The following is a 15,384-nucleotide window of genomic DNA, read 5'->3' on the forward strand; positions in this document are numbered from 1 at the left end:
TGATCGAACAGTAATTTTAATAATATTGGGCTTGATCTTGGGACAAGAACCTATCAAACCTCAAAGTGATAACTTCAGTATCATTAATATAGGATTCATCGATCGGGCTAAACCTTGTAGCACCAGCCCAGGGCTAGTAGCCAGGGAGCATGATATGGAGACAAGATGTCCTCGCTGACCAACTGCTCCCGGGTCCAATCTTTCACCAGAGAGAATCACACATGGAGTCAGTGTCACTGGGAAACGTGTCTTCTGCGGCTCTGGGCTGCCTCTCTAGGACCAGGACCCTATCACGCCTGGGTCCTCCTTGTTGGGGACTCTCTGAAACAATCCACAATCTTCATAAAAATCCCCCTTCTCCCCACTCCCCTGGATCGTGGCCTTTCTGTCCTCCCATTGATCCTGTGGCTTCTAGACAGGATGCCTACATAGGGCCGAGAGAAGCTGCCCTTGCCCAGGGGAGGTGGAGTCCCCAGGGGGCAGGGTCTGGGGCAGGGGGGCTGCAGCGCGGTGCGTTGATCGCTAGGACCCAGGAGCGGCTGGGGGGCGGCTCTGGGGGGCGGATCGCGGGGCTCAGGCCCGGCCGCAGCAAGTGACTCGCAGCCGCTGCGGCGACTCTGGCTCCCGGCGAGATCCCCGAGCCCCGGCGGCTGGTGCTGGGAGCCCGGAGCCCTGGCTGCAGCCGGGAGAGGGGAATCTCCAGCCGGGCCCTTCCCGCGGCTCCCCGGGAGCCTCCCCCAGGGCAGAGCCCCCAGCCCGGCCAGGGCCCCCTTCCCGGCCCGGCCCCTGCCCCGGGGGGCCCCGCTCGGAGGGAAGGTGAGAGAGACCCGCCCCCCCGTCCCCCCCGGGCTGCAGGGGGAGGGTTTGGCCCCAGGCTGCTCCCCGCGGAGCTGGCTGCGATTCCCTGCGCCGGGCCCAGGAAAGCTGCCGCCAGCTCCCGGTGTGTACCGGGGGAACAGAAGGGGGGTAGGAGCCGGGAGGGGGCTGAAGAGGGGCAGGAGGGGTGTGGGTAAAGGGGGATTGAGGGGAGAACAGGGATGAATGAGAAGAACGTAAGAAAGCGGGATGGAGGGGGCAGGACGGACGGGGGGCAGGGGGCGGTGGGTGCGCTGCATGGAGGATGAGGCGATGCAGGGGGGTCGGGGGACAAGGCTGGACTAGAGGGAAAGTGTGAGCATTGGCATATTGCAAAGGAAAGGGGGGGATATGGGGAGGATGGGCAGCAAATGTGAGAGAAAGAAGAGACTGGCTGGGAAAGGGGGAGCCAGGGAGCAGGGAGAGGGGTGGGGAGAGATACAGTGACGGCTCCCCCATCCTATGGATTTAGAGTTTAGCGAGTGTCAAACCAGTGTCAAACCCGATTCACTGGTCGCAAGCATGAGGTGTGAGTCCAGATGGGCAGATGAGATCAGCACCTGTCTGCCTGTCCCTGGGGGCTGCAGGGGCGGCACTGGGAGGCTCAGCCAGGCATTAGCCGCTGTCACCTGGGGGCTCCGGTTATTGCTCAGGGAGAGGAGGAGGCGGGTGTGTGTCTCTCTCTGCTCCTGATATTGGAGGCTTAGAGCTGAGTTCCCTGGGTCAGACGCTGCATTTTGATCCGGGAGCCCAGACTGAGCAGCTGTTGCTCTGCAGCGGGGTCTGGGCTGGGGAGAGACCTGCATTAACCCCCCGCCTCCCCCCCCGCCCAGCCCAGGATGGGACTTTCTGCAGTGGCTGGAACCAGCCCCTGGGGCAGCCCCAGGCTCTGCCCTCACCAGCCCCTGAGCCGGAGCCTGCAGGTGAGGGGAGAGACCCCGGGGGAAAGGGTTAGGGCCGGGCAGGAAAGTGACTCTGCACAAAGGGCCCCTTTCAGGGACCTGCTGGTGAGTTTTTGATAGATGGAGTCTCTGTGAGTCCCAGAGCTGTGGCCCTCGGTGACACCCCCAGGCTCACCCTCCTGCTGGCAGAATAAGCTGATCTCTCTACTGGAGAGCAAACATAAATGGGGCAGTCACCAGTTCTCCCAGACAGAGGGGAGGGGACAGAAGTGGAGAGATGGAGAGGGGCGGCAGGAGCAGTGAGGCGAGAGGCTCCCAGCCCTGCCCACTGCATCATCCCCCTGGGCAGACTGACTTTCCTGTGAGCACAGTGAGATGCTGACAGAGGAAAAGCCAGCTCCTGTCTCTGCCAGGTCCCTGTACTGCTGGGGGGATGTGCCGCCCTTGAGGACAATGCCAGGCTCCTTTGATTCTGCTTTTCCTAGTGTTTGGCTCAGACGCTTGTGACAGACGTGACAACAACCTGGGCAAACCTGTTGGAATTAAACTGAATCTGTATTTAATGAAGTGTAAGTATTGGGGGAGTCCATTGTATTGAAAATGCAACTGTTAGTGTACTGTTGGGGGGAGTTCTCTGGGTGGAAGATGGGACTGGTGCAATCTCTGGGAGAAATTAGGGATTTCAAACGTCTTTGGGAACCGTACGAGTGGGATGGATTTCCTAGGGAATACGTGGGGATGAGGGAAATGCACTTTGAGCGGAGACCCATTGGCTGGCTGATTGCTTGCTCAGGGTCTTTTCAAAGAGCCAGTCAGGACGAATGAGTGACTCTCGGAGGTTTTGTCTACACTAGCACTTAATGCCAGCAAAACTTACATCGCCCAGGGGATGTGAAAAAAACACATACCCACATCCCCCCCGAGTGATGTAAGTTTCACCGGCATAAGAGCTTCTCCCACCAATATAGCTCCCACCCTTGTGGAGGTGGCATTATGATGTCCCTGGGGGAGAGCTTGGGAGGGGGCATAGAGCGGCTACACGAGCGAGCTTACAGCGGCGCAGCTGCATCGGTACCACTGTAAGCTCACTCGTGCAGGCTTGGCCAGAGTCAGGGGTTCTCATTCTGAGCAAAGAGTGTGATGAACCTGAAATCCCATGGAAATGCCATAGTGGGGCTTTGAAACTTTGGAAGGCCTACTCCTGCCTGAGCTCCTATGGCAGAGAGGGGGTGGTCTCTGAGAAGTTATTACCATGCATCTAGGTTCTTTTATTGTTTTGAATATGTTTGAGTTTTTTCCTGTAATGCTTTTACCATCAGAATGAAATAAACCTAGAAAGAGCTGTGTGGAAAATTATCCCTGGGGGAATTACACGGTACCATGTCAGAGCCGAGGAGTAAAGCAGGCCTCCTTACACACTCAGGGAACAGCCTAGAAATATTCCGGTCAGAAAGGAGAGAGACCTGGGACTCCATTCACAAGAGGCCATAGCTGGGGTGCTGCCCAGTGGGTGCCCTTGATGGATCACCAAGTGTAAATACAGGAGCAGTTGTCCTGAACTGTGACAGCTCTGTTGCTGGAAGGATTTAGAAGTGTTGGTGGGTTTAGCTTGCAAAGAGAGGCCGAGTCTGTGTTGTAAGGCCTGGTCAACAGTTAACAATCAGATCCATCTACTGCATCATTCAGGGCTAGAAAGAGTTTTAAGCCCTGAGCCAGCTAGGATGACCTGAGCAGAAGAATGGCCCTAGTGGGTCAGACCAAAGGTCCATCTAGCCCAGTACCCTGTCTTCCGACAGTGGCCAATGCCAGGTGCCCCAGACAGAATGAACAGAACAGGTGATCATCAAGTTATCTATCCCCTGTTGCCCATTCCCATTTCTGGCAAACACAGGCTAGGGACACCATCCCTGCCCATCCTGGCTAATAACCATTGATGGACCTGTGCTCCATGAACTTATCTAGTTCTTTTTTGAACTCTGTTATGGTCTTGGCCTCCATAACATCGTCTGGCAAAGAGTTCCACAGGGTGACTGTGCGTTGTGTGAAGAAATACTTCCTTTTGTTTGTTTTAAACCTGACCTACATTATGGACGCAGCTTAATAGACGGGATAATTCTTCCATTGAACGAGCTACTGCCAGTTCGAGAGGTGGATTATCCACACAGATGCACAAACCCCTTTCATTGCTGAAGGCAGTCCCCACATTACAGAGCAGTAGCAGTGTGCCTGTAGTGCTTGTAGTGTGGACATAACCTGAGTGTATTCCCGGCGTGGCAAAGTCTAGAGTGTCTGTATGCAGGGAGAGAGCCTGGGGGGAATCGGGGTGTGAAATGTACTCAAGTCCAGACTGAGCAACTGCTGCTCCCCCAGTGGGGTCTGTTCTGGGGAGAGACCTTCATTAATCCCCCTCTGTGCCCAGCCCAGGTGGGGACTTTCTCTGGTAGCTGGAACCAGCCCCCGGGGGAGCCCTGAGCTCTGCCCTCACCAAATCCTGAGCTGGAGCCTGCAGGACCAGTCTGTCTGCAGGGAGAGAGCCAGGGGAATCAGGGTGTGAAATAGATTCAAGCCCCTTCTGAAACCTCCCCCTCTCGTCCCGACAGGCTGAGGAATCACGTCAACATTTCATTCCAGATCGTCCCGTCTTCCAGGGGACAGGGAAGGGAAATGCTGTTGGATTGTCATATTCTGGTCCTCACAGAGCTTTCTCTTTATTGACTTTCTCCCCTCCCCTCACCCCCAATGAACAGTGAGATTGTGGCTGGGCATCAAATGCTGAGTGGAGGACTCTTGTTGTTTCAGATGCCCGTGACCTTCGAGGAGGTGGCTGTGTATTTCACGCAGGGGTAGGGGGCTTTGCTGGACCCCACTCAGAGAGCCCTCTACAGGGATGTTATGCAGGAGAACTATGTGATGGTGACCTCGCTGGGTAAGGGATTCCTGCGGCCTCAGATACTGGAAGCCATGGGGTCTTCATGTCTGAAACTGGTCAGTTCTTCCCTGCTCAGTTAGATTAGAGGCAAATGGATCCCAGAGTCCATAGATCTAGTGTGAGAGAGACTTTCATCTCCGTGCCCCCTCCAATGGGATCGGGGAATCATAAACCTAATGGACATGCTAATTCATCCCAATCCATCCAGCTTTTAAAGGGCAAGAAGCACCGTATTGTCCTGTGTGTATTATTTCTCACTTGTTTGTACTGTTGGTGTGGCCCTGTTCATCCCAGGATAGACAGATGCAAGGTGGGGAAGGCAGTACCTTTGATTGGACCAAATTTGGTTGATGAAAGAGAGAAGCTTCTGAAGCTTGTTTTTTATTGTTTTGGATCATTTAATGATCACCTGTTCTGTTCATTCCCTCTGAAGCAGCTGTCATTGGCCACTGTCGGTAGACAGGATACTGGGCTAGATGGACCATTGGTCTGACCCAGTATGGCTGTCCTTATGTTCACGCACAGGAGTTGGCCCAAGAAAAGATATTACGTCACCCACCTTGTGTCTCTTATTTTACACTCTCCATCCTTGTGATCCTCCATTCCTGGGACTGGCTCCAGCCGTGTGGAGGGCTCTGGAACTTATGGAGGTTTAGAACTAGGCAAGGGTTTTACATCAGAGCTGTGTCTGCATCAGCAAGTCCCCCAGAGTGCACAGATCCTGGAAACCCCCAGCGATGCTGTGACAGCTCCTCCCCTGACAGACATCTGCCTCTCCCTGGGGCCTCAGTGGCCATGTCCTAATTTGTTAAGATTCCACATCTGTGTAATTACATTGACCATGTTCCCATCCTTTTGGATTCCACAATCTCCCAGCTCAGCATGAGGTAGGTTAAACTCAGGGAATGTTCTTTGTGACAAATACTCTCTCAATACTCCATGCACCTTCATCTTCCTGATTTCCCTCCCCCCCACCCCCCCCAGCAGGATTTCCCATTCCCAAACCTGACCTGATCGCCCGGCTTCAACAAGGGGAAGAGCCATGGGGCCCAGATCTCCAGGCTCCTGAGGAATCGGAGGTCCCAAGAGGAATTTGTGAAAGTGACACACAAACCATCGGGCGAGTGAATGAAAAAGTTAAGATTCCCAAAGGTGGGCTGCTACCAATCTCCTCGAGGTGTGTTTCACCCCACCCAGTCAGGCTGTAGCCAGCCGGTATGGTATCATCATGGCAGATATCACCATGGCTTCCCACCCATCCTTTAGCTGTATGAAGTTTCCTCCTCAACTTTTCTTCCCTAAGAGGGTTTGGGTATGAGATGGAGGAAGAATCTAATTTCTCCGTCTCCCCTACAGTTACTGTGTAGTATTTTCCCCACTTTGCTGCTCCCTGTACTGTCCTTTCTCCCTGGCACAGGGAATGACTCCTGTCCATATTCTCTCTCTGTCCCAACAGGTGATGAGATGATGATGAGTGAGAACAAAAAGAAGAATCCACAACAGGAAGATCCTGAACAAGTGGAACTACAGGGGAACTTTTTGAGAGGAGCGGAAGGGAATTTTTCCCAATCTTTGGAACAGGGAAAAGCTTGGAGAAGTCGGCAGAGGTCAGAGAGGGAGCTGGGAAACCACCCAATGAAGAAAGAGGATGAATCCATTGAATGTGGGGTAGGATGCAAAAATCCCAAGGAAACCACAGCCTCACAGATAAATCCCAAGGAAGAGATACCCTATAAATGTCTCAACTGTGGGAAAAACTTCAGTCAGAAATCGAACCTTATCACTCATCAGAGAATTCACACAGGTGAAAAAACCCATAAGTACTTGGACTTTGGGAAAAGCTTCAACAGAGATCATCCCTCATTATACATCAGAGAAAACACACAGATGAGAGACCGTATAAATGCTCTGACTGCGGGAAAAGTTTTACCAAGAGCTCATCCCTAATGAAACATGGGAGAATCCACACAGGAGAGAGACCTTATAAATGCCTAGAGTGTGGGAAAAGATTCAATTTGATATCAGTCCTGACTACACATCAGAGAACCCACACTGGAGAGAAACCCCATAAATGCTCGGACTGTGGGAAAACCTTCAGTGACAGCTCACAGCTTATTAAACATGGGAGAATCCACACGGGAGAGAGACCTTATAAATGCCTGGACTGTGGGAAAAGCTTCAGTCAGAGTTCACACCTTATTACGCATCAGAGAGTACACACAGGAGAGAGACCCTATAAGTGTCTCAACTGTGGGAACAGTTTTGCTCAGAGATCTATCCTTCTCAGACATCAGAGAATCCACACTGGAGATAAACCTCACAAATGCCTCGACTGTGGGAAAAGTTTCACCCACAGATCAACCCTTAGTTCACATGAGAAAATCCACACAGGAGAGAAACCCCACAAGTGCTTGGACGGTGGGAAAAGCTTCATTCAGCGATCAAACCTGATTTCACATGAGATGATCCACAAAGGAGAGAAACCCCATAAATGCTTGGAGTGCAGGAAAAGCTTCCGTCACAGCTCCTACCTTCTTAAACATCAGAGAATCCACACGGGAGAGAGAATCTACAAATGCCTCCACTGTGGGAAAAGTTTCACTCACAGATCAACCCTTACGAGACATCAGAAAATCCAAACTGGAGACAAACCCCACAAATGCCTCGACTGTGGGGGAAAGTTTCCTGAGGTTATATGAGACGATGCAGAAGAGAGAAGAAACCCATAAATGCTTGGACTGTGGGAAAAGCTTCAAGAACAGCTCAAAGCTTGCTAAACATCGGAGACTCCACACAGGAGAGAGCTCTTAGGAATACCTTCACTTCAGGAAAAAATTCAGTCAGAGCTCACACATTGTCATATATTGAAGAGTCCCCACAAGAGAGAGACTTTGAATGTGGGGGAAGCTTCATCGGGTGCTCCAGGAGTATAAAGCATCAGCAAACCCACTCAGGGTAGAGACCTCTCAGGGTTTGTCTGCACAGCAAAGAAAAACCTGCAGCTGGGGCTGTATGACTGGTTAATTCCTATGTGAACTTCGGGGCATGGGCTGGAGCCTGGTCTCTGGGACCCTCCCACCTTGCAGGTCCTAGAGACAAGGCTCCTGAATAAGCCTGGAAGTCTATACAGCAATGAAAGAGGCCCGTGAGCCCAAGTGGCTGGCACAGTCCAGCCGCAGCAGGTGCCTAGTTGCTGTGTAGACAGACCCTGAGATGCTTCCTTTAGCATGGAAAATGCTCCAAGTGGAGCTACCACCACATTGGACATGGGAGACTCCTCCACACATGGGGGAAATTCTCTCAGGGCCCTGACTGGGGCTGGCCATAATGACAAACACATTTCTTTGTTCCCACACACATCTGGGATGTTTAGCTCCCAAGTTTCCAGCTACCCATCGCTGGGGTGAGGACACAGCATCAGCCGAGCATCAGCTGGTCAGTCACGCTCTGGGTCTGCCTGGTCTAAACAAACCCCAAGCAGAGGAGGAGAAGCTCCCAGCAGCCCCTCTTCCCTGCTGCAGCCCTGGTTGTTGAGCTGATGGGCCACAGGTGGGGGAAGGGAGAGAGAGAAACGCCTCCAGCTGCTCCCTCTGCCTGGCTGAAGTTCCCCCTTCTCCCTTCCCCTCCCAGACGGGATCCCCCTGCCATGGAGATGAGGAAAAGGACACTTGGGCCAGGCCCCAGTTTCACTTTACACAGCTGTCCCCATCTCCCATCTTCCACCAGCCCCTGGGCTGGGCTCCCCCATTTACCTGGAGCTGTTCCCTGCAGGGGGAGTGTCCCTGGGGGCTGGTAACTCCTCCCCTCCCCAAATCCCCCAGGGTGCTGGGAGATAATCCATTAAGGGACCAGGCCGATGGGTTATGGGGAGGACACTGGGGATAGAATGGTTGGGGCTGGTGGAGGGGGGAAGCAGGGAAAGCTGGGTGCTGGGGCTATTGAGTGTTTGGGGATGATGGGATAAGAGGCGAGGAAGAGCACAGGGGTAGAGGTGCTGCCTCTCCTCGCTCACCCCTTCTGCCCCTTCTCCCTGCCCCCACTGCATTCAGACAGCACCACTGAGAGGGGCTAATTCCCACCGGGCCTTTTGTGGGGGGTGAAGTGGGGATTAGCTAGCAAGTCCTCTGCCCCTCCCTCACTCTTCCTAGGCAAACTGACCCTGAGCATCTTATTGATTCTGAGCCCCCATTAGCAAAGTGATTGTCTGAGTCACTGAGTTCTCCTGCGGGGATCTCTTGTCCCCTTCCCAGATGGTCTCACTTTGCTCCAGAGTGGTTTGTGGAAGGCTGGGGCCTGGCTCCTTGGGGCTAGCATACGCTGTGACAGACTGAACTTTGGAGTGAGGATCTGTTTGATCAGATAGAAAAGAGAACTTCTAATGAGGGTAGGCCCTAGTTCAACCTTTCTGATTTTGGTTTTACATGTGACCATGTGACTCCATCCTTCCTCTTGTTTCTGTTTGGATCTCTTGTCTCTCTTCCAATAAATTTCCTTTTGTTTTGCTGTCAGCAAATTCCAGTGCTGTGTGTGATACCCGAGCAGTGGTCTCCGGTCACACTGGTCAAGTGATGTTGTGATGCTGTGGGGTTCAACCACAGACCAGGGAGGGGTCATGTCACCACCTGCCCTGTAGCCCTGGGTGTCTCTGTTGTGTAGCCGTGGTTCAGAGCCCTTACAGCAGCAGCCTGTGCACAGCACCAGGGATTCTCACTGGCTTCCACCAGCCTCAGTTCTTCTTTGCAGAGTCACCCCAACTTGCCCCCCAAACCTCAGTCTCCCCAAAGCCATCTGCCCTGTAGTGTCAGATCCCCCTGAGCATTGCACTCACAGTAACTTTGCAGCTCTCTTAAAGAGACAGCGCACAGCCCCACCCTGTTAGTTAGCTGAGGACTCACATGGCACTGAGATGCTTTGTTGTAAAACTAAAACTGAATTTATTCCCACGGAACCTAGGATTAAGGGATGTCTAATAAACAAAAGGTTACAGACAAAACATGCTTTGAAACATACATTTAACTGCAGTAAGTTACCGTCTTGGTCTAAGCAGGTGTCTTGCCTAGATTCAGTGTCTGGGGACTTTCAGCCCCCTTGGCTGGAAGGTTCCACTTTTCTCAGATATACAGGCCCTGTGGTATCTGCTCAGTAATGGATGCCAAGCTGGCTTTGCATCCTGGTTATAGTTTCTAAAGTTCAATGACCTCGCTTCAGGAGGCGGGAAGTTTTTTTGCAGCTGCTGCTTCCACCTCCCATTAAGAGTGGGAAGTGGAATCTTCCACTGTGCTTCGCCTGCTGGCTTTGTCTGCCCTTGGTGTAAATGTAATTTCATTGTCCTCGCTTCATTTACATTGGAGACAGGTTCCAGCAAGTGGAAGAACCACATTCCTTTGTTTAGGGCAGGGATGACATAAGCCTTGCCCGACAAACACATTTTAAGAACAATTGCCAGCCTGTGTTTCTAATTCTTTGTATATGGCCCATATACATTTCATGCAAGCATATGACTGATCAGTGAGTTATTAGTTTCCAGTGACACCTTTTTAGATACAGATTATGGCACCAGTGAGTTGGGTTTGTCAAGCCAGCTGAAACTCACTTCCAGCTCCCAGGGACCCCCTGGCCCTCTGGCATTGGGATGCTCTCAGGGTTAGAGTGGTACACTAGTCCTTGGGGAACTGCTCATCAGGGAGTTTTGTGGGTATCCAGTGATAGGTGGCACAGTGCCTGTGCCCCCATTTTGGGAGAGGGGGCATCAGGCCAAATCTGATTGCTGTTGACACCTGGTGGGGGCCAGGGCCAAATTGGAGTGAGTCGTGCTGCAACTGCCATGCACCAGGACACAAGTGGGCAGAGCACCAGTCCCTGAACCGGACCAGCTGGAGTTTGCTGGTGATGTGCAGGTGTGTGAGAGGGAGCTGCAGTCAGTGCCCACGTGGGGGAGCCAGTTGGGAGAAGGGCAAAGGCAATCCCTGGTGGGTGGGGACGGGGGGCATACAAGGGGGTTTGGCCTAGAACCCAGGGATGGGTTAATTCAGCCCTACAAACGCTTCCAGGAACCTGGTGGCAAAGCACTGACAGCTCCCATGAGCCAAGTGAGGGGCCCAGAGCTGGTAGCCAGTGAGTCTGGGGTGCAGACAAGACACCAGCTCTGACCAACTGCTCCCTGTGCCCGTCTGTTACCAAAGCGACTCACACACAGAGTGTCCCCGGCTCCCGTCACCCCCATGTGGCCCCTGGGTACTGGGACTCTAGAGCAATCCCAAATCTGCACAGAAACCCCCCTTTTCCGCGATCTGGGCGCCTCCTGTCTGTCCTCCCACGGGTACGTTGGCCTCTGTGCACGATGCCCCCCTAATGCGGGGAGAAGCTGCCCGAGCCCAGGGCAGGTGGGGCCCCCAGGGGACAGGGTCTGGGGCGGGGGGGCTGCATCGCGGTGCGTTGATCGCTAGGACCCAGGAGCGGCTGGGGGGCGGCTCTGGGGGGAGCGATCGCGGGGCTCAGGCCCGGCCGCAGGAAGTGACTCGCAGCCGCTGCGGCGACTCTGGCTCCCGGCGAGATCCCCGAGCCCCGGCGGCTGGTGCTGGGAGCCCGGAGCCCTGGCTGCAGCCGGGAGAGGGGAATCTCCAGCCGGGCCCTTCCCGCGGCTCCCCGGGAGCCTCCCCCAGGGCAGAGCCCCCAGCCCGGCCAGGGCCCCCTTCCCGGCCCGGCCCCTGCCCCGGGGGGGCCCGCTCGGAGGGAAGGTGAGAGAGACCCGCCCCCCCGTCCCCCCCGGGCTGCAGGGGGAGGGTTTGGCCCCGGGCTGCTCCCCGCGGAGCCGGCTGCGATTCCCTGCCCCGGGCCCGGGCAAGCTGCCGCCGGCTCCCGCTGTGTGCGGGGCGGGGGGAGCCAGCCTGGGCCGGCCTGGGGCAGGGGCAGAGACAGACACACGGCGGATGCCGCCACCATCTGCTGATTTGCTGCTGATGTAGGTGCTCGTGTGAAGGGTGCCGCTGACTCACCTCTCCTGCATGGGAGGCCAAGGGGCTCTCTGCTGGTCGAAGGGGTAAGAGGGGGCAAAGGAGTCAAATGTGGGGGACAGAATCCGTGCAGGGGCCAAACTGATGTGCAGGAGGGAGAAAGCGCTGGAGGCTGGGGAAGGAGATGGGGGGAAAAGACCGGGGTAGTTAGGTACCAGGGTTAAGCATGTGGCTAAGGCCCGGCCAGACTGTATCAGTGGGGAAACCCCAGAGTGCAGAGGGGTTAAAAGCGACAGCCATGGGGGTGAGCAATCTGCAGTGGTTGCAGAAAAGGATGTTGAGGTATAAACGGGCTCCCCTCCCACCCTTGGGGGATGCTACACCTCAGCACCCGCTCCCAGGGCTGGGTTCTCACACAGTTGCATCCCAGAGGCAAGGAGCTGCTAAAGGAGACCTGATTCTGCACAATATTTCACATATCCCCTCCCCCCCCAAATTTTTTGTGTTTAAAATAATCCCTGATCAGTCGCTAGCTCTGTATAATGCCTCATAGGTGCAGGAAGGTGCCTGGTTTGCCTAGGGATCCATGAATGGGAATCCTTCTGCTGACGTCTAAGTGGGCTGGGATGTAGGAGACCCAGGTTCAATGCCCCCCCTCAAGCAGAGGAAGAAAGCAGGTTTGAACAGGGGTCTCCCCCATCCCAGGTGAGTGCTGAAAGATAGAAGGTGAGTACCACAACCACTACCTCTGGCTGTTTCGGGTGGTATTTGGCTCCTGCCTAGCTCAAGGAACAGTTTAGGGGCCTGAGCCACCTGACTCCAGGAGCTGGGCTCCCATCCGTGGAGCGCTAGGCAGGGCTAGGTGCCTTCCTGCCACTGAGAGTTAGGCCCGAAGTCTGTGAGAGCCAAGGCGGGTCTTAGGTCGGCATCTCCCATGGGCAGGCTGAGGTGGCTCCTCGCCTTTGTGGATCTCATTCTCAGGCGCCTGCCTCTCCGCAGTATCTGTCTAGGGAGCCTAGACACCTATCTCAGCTTTGTGGATCACAGGTTTGTTCCTGTGACTTGCTAGGGGCCTAAAAGATAGTCCTTGCAACACTGAGCATCCCAACGGTGCCATCCCATTGTGAGTTCAGCCCCCTCGGCCTTTTCCTCACTGCTAAAAAGAGTGATTTTAGTTTTTATTGTTTAGGGGTGGTTTTTTTACCATGGGGTAACTAAAGTATAGGATTATTTTGAGGTAAAAATACAGTCAGGAGAGAGCACTTGAGTTTTAGCAGTGAGGAAAAGGGCTGAGAAAGTGTCTCTGAAAGATCAGAATGCAGGGAGGTCCCCTGTATTTTCTTTTTTCCCTCCTGGACCACGGTGCACTTTGTTTACACCCACCTGCGTGTGCCGAAGTACAGCAGTGCAAATGTTGTGTCGGAAACTTGTTCAGGGTGCGTAACAGTGACGATGGGGGATAAGTCGGTAAAAGGGACAGTGGTAGATTTTCTGCCTAATAGCTTGCGCTGAAAAGGTGTTTGTAAGTATTTTAAATACTGTTTATAGGGTTTGGCGGTATACTCAGTGATTTGTGTGCATTAAATGTTTGTTTACTATTGAAACTGTGCAGCCTGATCTACACGTGGGCGGCACCTGAACCCTGCATTTGGGGAGTCTAGCCCCCAGCCCTGAGGGCCTGCCTGAGGCCCTCCCCTCCTTGCCCGCTGGAGCCCCGAGGTCCTCTCCTCCTTGCCCGCCGGAGCCCTGAGCCCCCTACTGCAGCTGGAGGAGCCCTGGCCTGCCTACCCCAGCCTCACTGAGTCATGGGCTGCCAGCTGGCCCGAATCCCAGCCTGCTGTCTGGCCCAAGCACCAGCCTACCCACCTCAGCTGCCCCAAGCCTCAGCCCACCGGCCAGCCCGAGCCCCAGCCTGCCTGCCTCAGCCAGCCTGAGTTCTGGGCCGCCGGGCACCGGCCGGCCCACCTTAGCGCCTGCTGGCTTTGGGGAAGAAGCAGAGCAAGGGCGGGAGGAGGAGCAATGTGGGTGAGGCCACGGGGGAAGATCAGGACATAGGACCAGGGCCTTGGGGCGACGCATGGGCTGGGCCACAGCCTAGCTGGGGAGGTTTAGCCTCCGCACGCCTATTCTACCCGCTGCCCAACGATCTACAGTGGAAAGAGACTAATAAAGAAATAACACCACCTTCATTCCGGGATTTACATACAAAGCCCAGAGGTTTAGCTCTGTACAATGCTTTTCTGGATTACCGAGACACCTTTCTTTGTGCCCAAATTTAAAATAGTGATTTCACAGTGGTAGCAAATTGTGACAGGCATGCCCCCCTCCATCACAAGTTCCTACCTCTGGACCAGAGGCTGGGGAAAGGAAGCAGACTTCCTTTCCCGTCCATCATTCTTTGCTGTTCTGGGACCAGGAGATGCAGAAAAGTAGAGGATGAGGAAAGGTGAGAGATAGCCGATTGCGAGGGGAATATACCCCCCCTCCATCACAGCTTGCTACCCCTCGACCAGAGCTTGGGGAAAGGCAGAGGCAGCAAAATTGTGAAAGGGCAGCAAAAGAGAACAGCTAGATGTCAGTAGCTGCTACCCAGTAGCGAATTGTACCGGCCAGGAAAGGGGCGGCAGAGATCCCTGCAGGAGTGGACATGAGGGCCCCTTGATTGGTTATTCTTAGGAGCAGATGAACCCACCAAGCCTGGTGGCCTAGCACAGCTCCATGACCCGAGATAGGGGAGCAGACCTGGAAGCTCAGGCCCAGGGCTGGTAGCCAGCGAGTGTGGTGTGGAGCCAAGAGACCGTCCCTGACCAACAGCTCCCTGTGCCAATTACTTCCGCGAGTGAATCACACCCGGAGTCAGTGTCACTGAGAAAGGTGTCCCCTGCAGCTCCAGCCTCTGGGTAGTCTCTCTAGGACCCCATCTCCCCCCGTCTCTGTTATATTGTAGACTCTCTGGAATCATCCTGAGTCTTGATAGAAATCCCCCTTCTCCTGCTTCCCAGGGACTGGTACATCTCCTTTCTGTCCTCCTATTGACATGGTGGCTGCTTTGTACGATGATCCCTTAATGCTGAGAGAAGCTGCCTGTGCCCAGGGGACATGGGGTCCCTGAGAGGCAGGGTGGCTACAATGCAATGGGTTTATCGCTGGGACCTAGAAAAAGCTGGTGTGGGAGTGACCACTGGTTCCCGGCATCGGAATCTGTGAGGTAAGGGCTTGTCTACACTGCAAAATTAGGGCGACTTAATTTAGCTTGACATAGTCACCCTTGTAATTGAGTGGGCTGTTGGGGTCCACACTGCCCTCCTTCTGCTGGTGGAGCGCATCCTCACCAGGAGCATTTGCACCAACTGATGTGGGGCACTGACAGCTGCACAGGGCTCACAGCTGGAGCCCTCCATGCCTCTGGGGTGAGAGCCCAAGCTGTGAGCCCAGGGTTCAATTTCACAGCCAAGAGCCTACCAGGAATGAAATTGACATCCTGGCTCAGAGCAGCGGGGGGGGGTCACAGCTAGAGCCTAGGTTCCCTGCTGTGAAATTGAGCCCAGTGGGTGATGGGGTGGCTCACAGCTTCTGCTGTCACCCTGGGGTGAGGGGTGGTTGCTCCAGGTGTGAGCCTGTCACCTGGCTGAAGGCTGGGTGGGGAGGTGCTAGCTGTGAGCCCAGCCCCTGGCTTAATTTCAGGCAGGGAGCCTACCAGCTGTGACATTGACATTCTTGTCAATTTCATGGCCCCAGCTCTGAG

The 15,384-nt window shown here is 54.5% G+C and overlaps 2 protein-coding genes and 3 pseudogenes across 5 annotated transcripts in view; all 5 read left to right on the top strand.

The window, feature by feature from the left end:
- Nucleotides 1–15,384, top strand: part of LOC119843336 (butyrophilin subfamily 1 member A1-like) — a 1,931,986-nt gene that overhangs the window by 141,109 nt on the left and 1,775,493 nt on the right. The gene's annotated exons all lie outside the window — the stretch shown is intronic.
- The window catches only part of LOC119843350, a 389,996-nt pseudogene that overhangs the window by 98,301 nt on the left and 276,311 nt on the right, over nucleotides 1–15,384 (top strand).
- LOC119843304 overlaps nucleotides 1–15,384 on the top strand; it is a 218,056-nt pseudogene that overhangs the window by 98,288 nt on the left and 104,384 nt on the right.
- Nucleotides 1–15,384, top strand: part of LOC119842976 — an 89,644-nt pseudogene that overhangs the window by 45,088 nt on the left and 29,172 nt on the right.
- The window catches only part of LOC119843286 (zinc finger protein 260-like), a 111,553-nt gene that overhangs the window by 32,232 nt on the left and 63,937 nt on the right, over nucleotides 1–15,384 (top strand). The gene's annotated exons all lie outside the window — the stretch shown is intronic.

Source organism: Dermochelys coriacea, chromosome 14, assembly GCF_009764565.3.
Source record: "Dermochelys coriacea isolate rDerCor1 chromosome 14, rDerCor1.pri.v4, whole genome shotgun sequence".
NCBI lineage: Eukaryota > Metazoa > Chordata > Testudines > Dermochelyidae > Dermochelys > Dermochelys coriacea.